The 14257-nt window shown below is 42.9% G+C and overlaps 1 protein-coding gene across 2 annotated transcripts in view; it reads right to left on the reverse strand.

Annotated features, from left to right (window-relative positions):
* ZNF366 (zinc finger protein 366) overlaps positions 1–2843 on the reverse strand; it is a 67025-nt gene extending 64182 nt beyond the window's left edge. For both annotated transcript variants that reach the window (XM_059916557.1, XM_059916556.1), the window contains exon 1: positions 2678–2843. The gene's annotated coding sequence lies outside the window, so the exon portion shown is untranslated. The remainder of the gene's footprint in view (positions 1–2677) is intronic.
* Between the last annotated feature and the right edge of the window lie 11414 nt (positions 2844–14257).

A 14257-nucleotide genomic window follows, 5' to 3' on the forward strand; every position in this document is an offset into this window, starting at 1 on the left:
CATTAGTGAAGATGAACATCAAAATATTAAGCTCTGCTTTCCTTTGTTTTAAAAGAATTGAGCTTCACTCAATGTGTGCCCAACTCCAAAGCTATGAGGCATGATTTTTGTTCTGACAGACCCTTGGTATAGTATTGATCATGGATAATGACACAAATTATGGGGATATAGTCTACTCTCTACATTCCAAAGAGACAGTACCCTTAAGTATTAACATAAAACAACTGACATTGGTTGACTCCTATTACTTGCCATGCTTTGTGTTAATCATGTTACATAAATAATCTTATTTAATCCTCACAACAACTCTATTATAACGTAGATGCAATTTTACATTAGGGGAAACTGAGGCTTAGAGTAATTACCTGGCCGAAGTAAGTGTCACACAGTAAGCAACAAAGCTGGAATTCAAACCCAGATTTGTATAACAACAAAGCCTGTGCTTTTGATGTTCTGCTTGCTCTCATTTGATTCACATCCCAGCACACAGACCTACAGGACACATCCTAACATAATTTAACATTTATATGACAAATTTATAATTTAGTTATATGTACAGTTTGGGCACAAATTAATTAATGCAACCTCTGTGTGTCAAATTATGGCTCATTCCAAGCTGGAGTTCCCCTAATGTTATCACAGAAGAGCCTCTGATGACCCCAAAGAAGAATCACACACTGGAAGTTTCCACAAATGCCAACTCACTCCTTGGAGTTGAGTGAAGACAGATTGGTAGCAACTAGCCTAAACGAGTCAATGGCTTTTTTCATTAGGGAGCTGATTTTTTCCCCCCAGTATCCAACAAATATTCTCATGGCAATGACTTAACGACTCAAATGGAAATACTGAATACATATTTTTTCTTTTAAAGAAAGAATCTATCCTGAGCTCCTTAATCTTGGGCCATAGTGGAGACACACGCCCGAGGCTGTTTTCTGCGCCATTGGCATACCCACCTTTTGCCTTACTTGTCTTTGGTCAGTGTGACTCTGCTGTCATTTTTTTCATATTGTGTTGCATCTGATGCTTTTATTCAATAACCCAAATGAGAGAGTGTTCTCTGATGTTGTTCTAATTGGGCATAAAATCAAATACATTATCAAGGAAAAATGAAACTGAAAGAAGCAAGAAAACTCGCAGCCCTAAGTTTTCTACTGGTGTCACATTTGCTGATAAAAGATGCAAAATAAAAAAACTGCCCAAGCTGATCAGTCCCGGCTCCCTTTTGACCTGAAGATCTATGAAATGGGGTGGCTGTGTAGGTGGTAGGGGAGCTGGAGAACACTTCCAACTGTTATTAGCATGATTTTGCCTCCTCAGCAGGCAAACGCTAATCACATCTCTTTTCCGTTGCTCGTTTTATAGTGCTCCTAAGGAAAGCCTCTTGAAAAAAAGGAGAAGAAAAAAGAAGTCTGACTAATGGAACAAAACCCACATAACAATCCAGTTCTATCATATTTTCTTATTCTTATTAAGATGATGGCTCGGTTTCGAATAAAGATTAATTACTTGATTGTGGTTAATGCATAGTCTGGCCAAGTTAATTTATAAATGAGAGAACAGCTATTTTTATCACACTCTTCACATCCCAGATGACTTCAATCAGTAAATTTCATAGAAATGAATATAAGAGAAAACCTCTGCCTGTCCTTTGTCTTTCACCCATTCAACACCTCTCTGAGTTGAATGATTAATATTAGTAAATATACACAGTCTTTCAGAGTGACCTTGCTGGCCTGTTTTTGAAAATGTGATCTTGGCTTCCTTGTGGCTTGCCATGATGATTTCTTCATAACATTATACTTTCTGCCGAATTTAATTAAGTAAGTTAGACTTTTAAAAACTAGTTGTGTGTGTAATCTTGACTAGTTTGCTGTATTCTATTTGGTGCTTCGAAAACCAGGCGCAGGGTAAATATTTTTCAACATTTAGCTTGGTTTTTCACTCCTACTGACACAAGCGATCAATCTCAATCTTCCTCTTAGTGGCATGTTGTTTTCCAAAACTAAAGCTACATGCCCCAAAATCTTCGCCTTCTTTTGCGTGGCAGATGACATCTTCCACTGACAGTGGATAATAAATTTACATTCAACCCTCATGTGGAACCTGAACACATAAGCCCCCCTGCCATGAAGTACACTTCGAAGTGACATTCCCTTCTTTTTTACCTCCTACCTCAGTGATGCAGAATAACAATCATAAATTAACAGTTCTCTTTGGGGGGGATGCTGAATGAAAAGAAAAGAACAAGAGAAGGCACCTCAATCTAGACAATGGGTAACAAAATCCCCAGAGCAAACCACAGCTCTTAGCAGACACCCTGATAAGGTTCTCAGGACACAGCACTGAGGAAGAGTGAATTCTCCAGTGAGACATATCACATACTCCAGTGGCTCCTGGTTAACCCGGCCATCTTATCTGTGCCAAAATTCAGATTTAACACAATGTCCTCCTTAGCCCAGTGCAATTCTATGCCCAGTTCTGCCAGCCTCAGCTCTGCAAAACATCAGTATTCTCTTTAAAAAAACATATAAGCTTAAATTCTGGGCCATCCTTCAGTCGTACACTTTGATTAAGGATTACACCCAGTAAAGCATTTTCTGTTGAAGATGCCCACAGCAATATCCATCCCAGGGACATTGAAATGGAAGTAGAAAGGATTGCATGGGTAACTTACCAGCTCCTGAGTCTCAGTGGCTGCAGCAGCCCCCGTGCTTTACCTGATCCCTTGCCTCTCTGTCTCCCTCTCTCTCTCCCTCCTTGTCTTGTGTACAGATTGCAGGGAACTTAAAGAACTCGCAGGGACAGTGTTTCAAATGACTTAAGAAAGAGAACAGGAACAATACTTCGTTCTCTTTTTCTCAGATGAGTACCTTCGGGAAGAAGGAAGGAAGGGAGGGGAGAGGGAGGAAGTCAACAACCCTTTGCTTTCCTGAAAAAAAATAAGGAAACAGAAGATAGACATCTCATTTTCTCTTAAACAAAATGTTGGAAGGGGCAAAAAAAAAAAAAAAAAAAAAAAAAAAACTTTGAAAAAAGGAATTCCTCAAATATGCTCTCTGCCCTGGGAGCTTTAAAGAGATGAAAAGCCTTACTGGCTTGGCCTGTCCAAACAAATGGTGTTCCAGAAAGTCAGGCTCTCCTGAGCTTGCAGCCTCTGGTATCTAGTTTGCAGAACTGACACAGCCAAAGGGGAACAAATCATGTCTTGTCCACTCTGAGCAAGGGAAAGTCTGGTCTGTCATGCTAACTGAGGCAAAGCGGCAGCCTGTGAGGCCAGGCAGCACGCGGGTCAGCCAGAATGCGCGGCTCTTCCTAGGCTCTCTGAAACGCCAGCGTTGCTGCAGTTCTTCAGCCTGACTCTAGAGCCTTAGAGTTCTTCCCAGATCAAATAACAGATTCATGCACTGGTCCCTGCCATGGACCAAGACAATGGACTAAAACAAGCTTCCATCTTTGCTGGTGGATGAAAAAGGAAAAAAAAAAAAAAAGAAACCAACTTGCCACACTGCTGTTGGACATAGTTATCTCAGAACTGTTGTTTACATTGTCCCATCCTTTACATTCTTAATGTTTCTTGGATTTGGTCCCCTCTGGAAAAACTGGAAGGTGATTTCTAATTTGTTTTCTAAATATTGCACAGGTCTTAGATAAGTCAGCCACAGTTTGTGGGGTTTTTTTCAGCAATATGTAGATTTTTTAAAATTTATTTTTGTATTTTATTTATTTTTTAACATCTTGATTGGAGTGTAATTGCTTTACAGTTAGTTTCTGCTTTATAACAAAGTGAATCAGCCATACATACACGTATATCCCCATATCTCCTCCCTCTTGCGTCTCCCTCCCACCCTCCCTATCCCACCCCTCTAGGTGGTCACAAAGCACCGAGCTGATCTCCCTGTGCTATGAGCCACAGTTTTTGAAAAGGGATAGGGAGGCTGAATACAAAGAGCTAGAAAATGGAGGGAATATCCTTTACCAAGTTAGGGGCCCTAGGAGTTCAGTGGGCAAGCATGAGCTCTGTTTAGGGTTTGTTTCACTTAGGAATAAGCATGGTTTAAAATTCTCTGATTTGTGTTGTTGTGTCTTATGCCCTTCATTCATCTGGTTAAGACCATTTTTCACCACGAACAGGAACCAGCAGTTATGCAGATCTTTGTGGCAGCAAAAGAAAAAACAGCTTTAAGTACTTCCTTATTTCAACCAATTATGAAAAAATGGGGTGGAGAGTCACACCTGAGCACAAGGGGCAAATCAAGTGAATTCAGGAAAAGAATGATTCTGATTCAGTCTCTCTGTAAGACTTTAATTGGATTCAATGGACTATAAGATCATTCATTTATCCAGTTTTCTTCCCCCAGTAGTTATCTATCAATTTATCTCTCTACTTGAAGATGTGTGTGTATGCGTATGTATGTGTGTGTGTGTGTATCATAGAGAATATAATGTCATTCGGTAAGTTTGTAAGAGCCAGGACAGTCTTATTCTTTGCATTCCCGTGGCACCAATACTGGCACAACACATGGCATTGGATTTCTGCCATGGGTGATCCAACCCCATCTACAGATGAGAAAACTAACGCCCAGAGAAGACTCTGTACTCTTTGCCCGAAGTCACACACATAGTGACTGAAACCAAAATGCTCATCTCTCTCCTGATTCAGCTCTGGTGCCCTTTGCCCTCTGCTGGCCTTCCTCTGTATCCTGCCTTTGTAGAAATGGGAAAGAACACGAAAATGAAAATCTGAGAAAGCAAGAGAACAACATGAAAGAATGGCGTGGGGGAGGGATAGGAATTGATCCTTGTAGAGCAACAGCGATACTGGGGGCAAACCTTTGAGTAATTGTGAGGTTTAAGAAGCGCTCTGCTGAAATGTACAATGAAAAGTGGAAGTAGGTGGGAGGGAGGTGAGGGTGAGTGAGGAGAAAGAGGGAAATGCTGGGCTGGGTTTCTGAGGCACCAGTCAGCGGAGGCAAAGAGGGGATGTGAAGAACAAAGAAGCTCGGGCTGCAAATGTCTCTGATCACCTGGAGAAGCAATGACAGCAACATGCAGCCCTTTCCGTGTTCATATTCCTCTTGCAGCCTCAGGGCAGAGCCAGGGCTGAGCCCCAGGAGCCCAGTCAGAATCCAGAGGATTTCCCTTTCAAGTCTGCAGAATGTGGGGACGGTCACGTTGAGGCGTGTTGTTTTCTCCAAGCCAGCTGACCCGCCCAAACACAGCCTGGATGGGGACATGTGCCATCCGAGCTGGACGGCTTTGATGTCATGGAGCTGCATCCAGCTGGGAGCTTGTGACTTCACCTCTGGAAAAGCTGGAAGGTGATTTCTAGTGTTTTCAAAATACTGTGAAGCAGCATGGGTCTTAGGTAAGTCAGCCACGGTTTTTCAAAAGGGATTCTCAGCCCTGCCTGTGCCCAGCTGTTCCATTCGCATAGCTCGTTGTAACCCTCCTGTGAGAGTCATAGAACGGGCTTCTCCCTCTTTCCCTGCTCTGCCAGTCATACGAAGATGATCCCCTACTACTTGTAAAATCACCCGCTGGGTGTCTAGGAGCTGAGATTCCTAAGTCCCTCCCATCAGGTTTCACGGGAGAGATTTCTCATCAGGTCACTCAGGCTGGTGAAGCTTCCTCTCCAGCCATCTCATGATTTATTCAGATTCTGAAGGAAAGTGAAGGGAATGGATGTTTGTACTGCAGACAACTGAGGAAAGGCTTGTGTAGAATTGGACTATGGCCGAGCCTCTGACCCAGCAGGTGAGCTCCACATTGCACTGGATATTATAGAGATCATTTGATTAGAGAGAGAGGGCTACAAGGTCAGGGGGCAAGGAGAAACACCAAGGTTAAAATTCACTGAGACAAGAGCAGTGACCCAAGACTCAGAACCAGCACTGCAGAAACATGAGCTCTACTCAAAACGGCTTCCCACTTCTGAAGCATCCTAACTGGTACTTCTCCAACTTCTGAATATCCAGAGCTCTAGGGCTATCTGTTCACCCCAGGACTAATTTGACCCCTGGCCATGGAGGGTGGGGAAGTGAAGAATGAATTGAAATATAACATATGTTCAGAACAGTGCACAAAAAAGTAAGTGTATTCATCAGTGAATTTTTATAAAACAAACACATCTAAATAACAGAAACCTAACAGGAGACCCCCTGTGGCCCTCCAGCCTTCTACCTCTCCTCAAGGGTCACATGGTCCTAAATTCTCAAACCTGACGTGGATGCATATTACCTGGTTTACATAACAAATGGCATCAAATTGTACTTTCTGTTTTGTATTATATTTGTGAGATTCGCCCCTACTGTTGAGTGTACTTGTGGCTCAATCACTGTCATCGCTGGAGAATACTTCATTCTGTGACTGTACCACAATTTATATATATACTCTACTGAAGATGATATTTGGGTTGTTTCTATTTCGGGGCCATTAACAACGGGCTGCCAGGAATAATCCTGTCGCTGCCAGATGTCTTTTTAAAGCCTGGTGCAGGACTCCCCTCTCTCCAGGAAGATTGTCCACTCCAGTGATTCACAACCTTTTGTTTGGTTTCTTTGCACCTACTTCCTCTCACATGGGACGCATGGCATAGTTTTTTTTTTCTTTAATTCAAGTGGATTTGGTTTGAGGACATGGTGATGCCTTTGGAGACACTGGCAGAGTTCCTGAGTCGCTTCGGAAGGGATTGGGAGCCACGGTTCTCACTTCCTGCTACAACCTGGAGATGCTAGCTCCTGCTTCTCTGAGTCACTCTCCAAGGACTCGCCACCTCCCTTCCAGATTCTGTGGCAGTTGGGTCTCCCCTCCCTCGTGTAGGCTTCTCACGCATTAGACTAACGTGCGAAGAGAGGGCCAAGTCCCGGGCCTGAAACAGCTTTGAAACTTCCTTTGTTTCTTTGATTTATTCTCTTCATCTTGCCAGGCCCTAATATCCTCCAAGTCCCAACTCCCAAAACGTGAGAACATTCATTTCTTTCTTTCTTTTTAGTTTTTTTTTTTTTTAGCATGAAAAAATGATATGAAAGATTATAAACAAGTTACTAAAGAAAGCCTGTTTTATGCATCTAGTTTCCTTATCTGACAAGTGGGAATAATAACATAACACCTATTTTTCATATTCTTAGGAGTAAAGAAGAGGAGCTAAAATCTTTCATACACTTACCATGTGTGAGGCACTGTTCTAAACATACTACATGTCACAACTTATTTAATTGTCACAACAGTCCTCTGAAGTAGGTGCTATTGTTGCCCTTTATCTCCTCCTCTTTTTTTTTTTTAATTTAATTTAATTTTATTTATTTTTGGCTGTGTTGGGTCTTCGTTTCTGTGCGAGGGCTTTCTCTAGTTGTGGCAAGTGGGGGCCACTCTTCATCGCGGTGCGCGGGCCTCTCACTGTCGCGGCCTCTCTTGTTGCGGAGCACAGGCTCCAGACGCGCAGGCTCGGTAGTTGTGGCTCACGGGCCTAGTTGCTCCGCGGCATGTGGGATCTTCCCAGACCAGGGCTCGAACCCGTGTCCCCTGCATTGGCAGGCAGGTTCTTAACCACTGCGCCACCAGGGAAGCCCGTCCTCCTCTTTTTTAATAGATGAGGAAACTGAAGCATGGAGACGTTACACTACTTCCCAGTATCACACAATTAGTAAGATTCCAAACCCAGGGAATTCTGGCTCAGAGCCCTATTTCAACCAAAAGCTAACAAACACTGCCTGTCACACAGTAAAAACTGGTCCCTAGAATTGGAGAACATGTTGTATAACATAAAAGGAATTGGAGAACATGTTGTGTAACATAAAAGGTAAAAATGTACAGCACAGAGGCGCATTCTGCAAACATTTAGTGAGCATGTCTTATGGACCAGAGGCTCCATGCTAGGAGTGGGCAATGCACTTATGGATTTTACTTCCTGGCAGAGAGAGACACTTTCAGTTAAATAAATCATGCTTGGATATCTGAACAATTACAATTGCAGTCACTGCTCTGAGAAGGAAACCTAAGAGTTAGGAGATCATGTAGTCAGGTACCAAATCTGTACAAAAGGTCAGGGAAAGTCTTCTTAAGAAAATGAAACATAAACGGACACCTGAAGAATGAGCAGGCATGTGCCAGGCAAGGAGGGGAGGCAGCAGCTCCTGCAACGGGCAGCTGGGGGGTCCGAGTTCAGATTCTGAACTTGATCCTACGATGGTCGGGAATTCATTAAAGATTTTACACAGGAGAAGGACATGATCAGATTTGCATTTCAGAAAGCCTGTGTTGGTCACTGTGCAAAGAATGGCTTGTGGAGGGGCAAGAGTGGAAGCAGATGAAGAGTTGTAAAGTCTAGCCCAAATCTGGCTGTGTCGAGAAGGGCCGTCAGGAGCTGCAGGTGGACGTGTTGGTGCCTAGAGAGGTCATGGGTGGTAAAGTCTGAGCGCCACCCTCATACATTGTGTGACAAGGGTTTACTGGAGAGTGAATATAGGCAGTGCCTGGCACGCAAACAGCTGGCTCATGAAAGATTCACACTGTTGAACAGTAGCACCTTCTACCATGCCCCCACCCCCATCCCCAATCTCCAGAGCTTCCGAAGCTGAGGACCTACCTGCCTTTGCTCCACCCTAGCCTCTTGGTCGGCTTGCCTTACTCTCACTGTCCTCATGTGTATCCCGTGCCTGCATTTCTTAATTTTCACCCAACAGAGCTCCCTTTTCTCCAGCACACACCCATGCTGCTACTGAAAAGCGGGTAGCATTCTCAAAGCTGGCCCAGGAGGGATGAGTCTGAGGGATAGAGCAGAACTCAGTGTTTGAACTACTAGGGTTGGGGAAAATGTACTCTAGGTATTCCATGTTAGGACCCGGGCTGAAATTCTCTAAGGAAAGTCTGTTAGATGTGGTAGATGGATAGGGTTATGATTTAGTTACAAGACTAAATCTTAAGAACTGGCCTGTGGATTTAATCACCAAGGAACACATGGTTTCTACAGGAAAATGCATTCTGAGCTCCAAATATCTGATAGAAGCAAATGAGTATTTTTAAGTTGGGGGATGGCAGTAGTTGTATTAAAAAGCACCTGTGGGTTTCTTGTCAGGCCAGAGGTGAGCAAGCGTCCTCCTCCAGTACTCACTTCCATTATTCAGTAGGGCTCATTTTTCCACAGTCTTCCTCCAGAGTGGTCATAAAGGCCTTTTCTTCTACTTACAGGCTCTCTCCAAGCACCCTAAGATCCTATGTTTCAGTGACACACAAGAGACAAGAAATAACTTTATTTTTATACATTACATTAAGTGTGATTAAAGTTCCCCCTCCTTGGTAAAGTTGGCTAACAGTTCTATATCATTATTTTTCATGACTCTAACACTCTTCCTTAGGTTGTACCAGACCCAGGACTTTCACAGCCCTAAGAAAATAGCACTGGGGCTTGATCCATGTTGGCTGATTCATGGTCCCCTCAGAGGTGGCTGGCTCTGCTCGTGCCTCTACACCCTCAGTGCCAAGTGCAGTCACAGGAACGCCCACCCAAACTTCCAAGGCCATATTGACCAGATCTCTACGGTTATCCTTATCGTCTTTACAGCCCTACATAGATGAGACCCAAGGTTGCTGCAACCTGTCTTCTTTCCTAATCTTCTGGGATCCAACTCACACCAGGGGTCAAGCTACCCCCTTCTTCAACCCCATTGCCACACGTTTCAGCCTCCTTGGACCTAGATCAGGGGTAAACTCAAATGTTAAACAAACCAAGCAGGTTCATTTAACCAGTGCCCCATGTGTAATACAATAGGGTGTGGTGGGGATCAAGGCAAATCGAAGAGTTCATATCCCACCTAAAGTTGTTTGTGACCAGGTGAGAACATAGGCCTAGTGTGACCCAGACCATCTTATTTTTTTTAAAAAAAGCTGAACATCTGAACTTTTAATGTGGAATTTCTTGATTTTAAAATTTTAGAATTGAAAACAGACTATTTTTAAAAGATATTAAGGAATTATTATTCATCATTTGGGGTGTGATCATGGTGTGGTGGTTTGCTTTTTAAATATATAGTGAAGTATTCACAAATGAAATGTGATTTGTTTAAGACTCTACATGAAAAAGTAAAATTTAAATCTGAAGGGAGTCTAAATTTGACGGTTTTAAACTATGCCCACAAATTCTTTACTCTTCTCTTTGAAAGACAGAGTCTAATTCTAACCACTTAGACTTAGTGATTTGTTCCCAACACTAGAATAAGGCAGAAGTGATGTGGAGTGACTTAGGAGACCAGGGCACAAAAAGCACTAAGGTTTTCTCTTCCCTCATTCTCAGATTACTTGCTCTGGGGGAGGTCAGCTGCCATGCCATGAAGACCCTTAAGCCACCTGTGGAAAGGGCCACATGGACAGGGACTGAGGCCTCCTGCTGTGATCTCAGCAATGGATCCTCCAGTCCAATCAAGCCTTCAGATGACTGAAGGCCCTGCCACATTCCGACGGCAACCTCACCAGAGATCCTGAGCCAAACCACCCAGCTAAGCTGTCCCTCAACTCCTGACCCATAGAAATTGTGAGATAATAAACATTTGTTTTTTTAAGCCACTAGGCTTTGGAGTAATTTGTTATACCCCAAAAGATAATGAATACATTAGCATCAGGAAGGCTGCTAGTTTACGACTTTTGGCCTTATCTTTTCAAACCAAAACCCCCAGGTAGGAATATTTGCTCGTGGCAATCACAATTTGACTCTGAAACTCAACAAGGCTGTTAACTGTTACATCCACCTCCACTCACCACCAAACAAAGGGGGTCAACTTTAAAGGATCACATGCTTATCCTATTCTACATGGAATTCCTGAGAAGAGAATGCACTAGTGACCCCCCCTGGCACCAATATAATGGACTATAAGAGTTCAGCTCATCATCTATACCATCAATTTCTTTCTTTATTTCACTCCCACATTTGTCAGTGAGTGATACTGTCTGGGCAAGTTTTCTTTTTAGGTGTCTTTTCTTGATAGATTTTAAACTGTCAGAGTCTGGAAGATCAGCAGCTGATTTGTTTTATGTAGTGGCAAAATCTCTACTTAATGTTGTGGGTGTTTGATAGGTACCAGTTAATGCTTTGAAAGCTAGATATTGGAAAGATTTTATTTGCTTTAAAAGAAAAAAAAAATTGACAGAACCCTTTGACCAAAAAGTAATCTTACTTAGAAACTAATACAGAAAACAGAATATAAGTTTCGTGGGAACCCAGGCTTTGCTGGTTCCTTGCTGTATCTCCAGTGTCTGGAAGTCACTGGCACATGGAAGCTGCTCAATAGACATTTGTTAAATGAATGAATGAGTGAATGAATGAATGAGACCAAAGAGAAGAGACTCCATTGGAGGAGGAGGGTGGAGTTCCATCCAGTAAGCATTCTCCTCCCTTCCCCCATCGCCTCTCAAATGTCACCATCACTGAGGCACTTTTGAGGCAGGCTGACTGCCTGAGAAACACAGTTCTAAATGTGAGGCCTGGCAAGAACCCCTTGGAACTAAACACAAGCAGACCTGGCCCCCCAATTCTTCCAACTGGCCACAAGGCCTGGCAGTGGTTTTCAGCCGCTCTTCTTTGGTCCTGATTTCTTCTTCTGCAAAATGAGATAGAAGCTTCCAGCCTTAATTCCAGCAGTGTCATGAGTATGTCCAGGCTTCCCCTTCTTTTAACATTCACCCGGAAGGAGGCAAGTCACCACTTGTGAGGCACTTTGAAGCTGACAAACAGGAGGCCTCAGAGCGATGTGACCAGAGGCGCACAGCTTGGCAGATGACCTGATCTGACTGATGTTCAAAGCTGCTGTCCATGAATAGAAGGTGGCCTGCACAAAGGAGTTAGCCAAAAATAATGAGGGAGGTGAAGAGAAAAAAGAAGGAAAGAAGGAAAGAAAGAAAGAAAGAAAGAAAGAAAGAAAGAAAGAAGGAAGGAAGGAAGGAAGGAAGGAAGGAAGGAAGGAAAGAAAGAAAGAAAGAAAGAAAGAAAGAAAGAAAGAAAGAAAGAAAAAGAAAGAAGGAAGGAAGGAAGGAGGGAAGGAAGGAAGGAAGGAAAGAAAGAAAGAAAGAAAGAAAGAAAGAAAGAAAGAAAGAAAGAGAAAGAAAGAAAGAAAGAAAGAATGAATGAAAGGAAGGAAGAAAGAAAGAAAGGAAGAAACGAAGAAAAATATGCAGGGCAGGGCTTGGGGTCACTTGGGCTTCCTCTGGTCTCACCACCGCCCCCGCCTCCCCGCCCCCTGCTCCTCCTCTGCCCAGTCCTCAAACAACCCCCTTCTGTCTCCTCCAGAAGAAAAGTTAAAAGCTTTCTTTTGGAAAAAGAGCAGTTTGCTTAGACCGCTGCTGTTTACCTTTGGTAGGACAGCCATTGGTGGTGAGTTCAAACACAGGAAAAGGCCTCTTGGTTACAGGAAGAGCTGCAGACAGGTCTGGAAGACTTGCCACGATGCTGCAGAGATGCACCTTCCCCGCCATGCACAGCCCCAGGACGACACTGGGTCCTTGCCTCCACATCAGGCAACCCGCCTCCAGCTATTTCTTGAACTTCGCCTATTCCTCCCTTCCCTCAGGGATATTGATCCTAAAGCACAAAGACGGTGAGGGATGGCCAATAGGACGGGGAAAGGGGAACAAAAAGAGAAAAAGAGGCTTACATTACAAACAAAAACACCATGACTTTATTTCCAGTCTAGTATGGAAAATACAATTATAACAAGCAGCAAACCTTGGGTTTACATTTGGGGGTCTTATTTGTTTTCGGTCATTAAAATCATCCTTCATGAACTAAAGAGGCCACATTTGCCAAAATAGGACCAAAATTCTGCCCCAGAAAACTGATTTATCTACAGCTACCTCCAGAACTGCATGATTTATTTGTGAAAGGGAAGGGAAAGAATCTGCCTTCATATTTTCAAAGCGCTTGCTCATGAGACCTACCCACCCCAAGAAGGGTTAGACTAAATTGTGAGAGAAAGGAAGAAAATCACGCTAAGGGAACAAATGCTGTCAAATAATCAAAATCTTCTGGGTCTTTCCCATTTCCCCCAAATTTCTTTTCTCTAATTCCACTTCAAAAATTCCCCTGGCTCCAAGAAGCTCTAGACTTTCTGTTCAGACCATTCTCAAGTTTACCATGAGGAGCTCACTTCTCTTTCCCTGATTTTAGAGTCATTTGGGTCAAAATCTTTATGTCTTCCACAGAGCCTGCAGCATCCTGCTCCCTCCAGAAGACCTTACCCAACCAAAATCGAAATGAAGGGCTGCTAATCTCTTTTCCAGCCACAAACCTCCATCCTACCTGGCACTCATTGTCAACGAGCTTCTCACATAAAGGATGTGCTGTAGAGAAAAGCAGCCATTTCTCCTCCCCTGAAATATTCCCCCCAGTACTCCAAGTCCACTAAACTTTAGCTGCAGCATTTTACTTGGTGCGGAATGAGTCTGTAACAAAATCCTTTGGGTTCTTCAAGATTTTTCTCCTAAACTTTGGTTTTTAGCAGTTTGACTCTGATATGCCTGGGCATGTGTGTGTGTGTTTTTAAATCTGTTCTGTGAGGAGTCTGCTCTCCTTCCTAAGTCCGTAAATTCAGCTCTTTCTCCAAATTTGTACATTCTTTATCTATTTTTTTTTAATATTCTTTGCTGCACCATTTTTTTTCTCTTCTCCCTCAGTGACTCCAATTGCACATATATTAGACCTTTTGATACTGTCCACAGGTCCCTGTGGATCTGCTCTTTTTTTTTTTTTAATCTCTCTTCTGTCTGTTCTTCATATTGGATCATTTCTATTGAACTATTTTAAAGTGCACTGATTTTTTTTCTGTTCTTTCTATTTTACTGTTAAGCACAACCAGTAAATTTTTTTTTTGGATATTGCCATTTTCAGTTCTAGAATTTTCATTTTTTTAAATAGTTTTTTAAGAATCATTTTCTGATCTATCACCATACTCATCTGTGAAACATCCATATGAAGAATGGTGAGATAATTTTCTTAGCTCAATTTTACATCTAGAAAAATCAAAGAATTGAGAGGTTAAACAGATTTATCAAGATTGGAGAGGTAGTGATAAATAGAGCCAGGATATATAATATATAGTATGTAATACGGTGGAGGGTGATGGAGAGAAGAACAGGACAGGAAGAGATTAAGAAGTGTGGGAATAGGGACTTCCCTGGTGGCACAGTGGTTAAGAATCTGCCTGCCATTGCAGGGGACATGGGTTCGAGCCCTGGTCCGGAAAGATCCCACATGCCGCAGAGTAACTAAGCC

Source organism: Balaenoptera ricei, chromosome 3 (genome assembly GCF_028023285.1).
Source record: "Balaenoptera ricei isolate mBalRic1 chromosome 3, mBalRic1.hap2, whole genome shotgun sequence".
Lineage (NCBI taxonomy): Eukaryota > Metazoa > Chordata > Mammalia > Artiodactyla > Balaenopteridae > Balaenoptera > Balaenoptera ricei.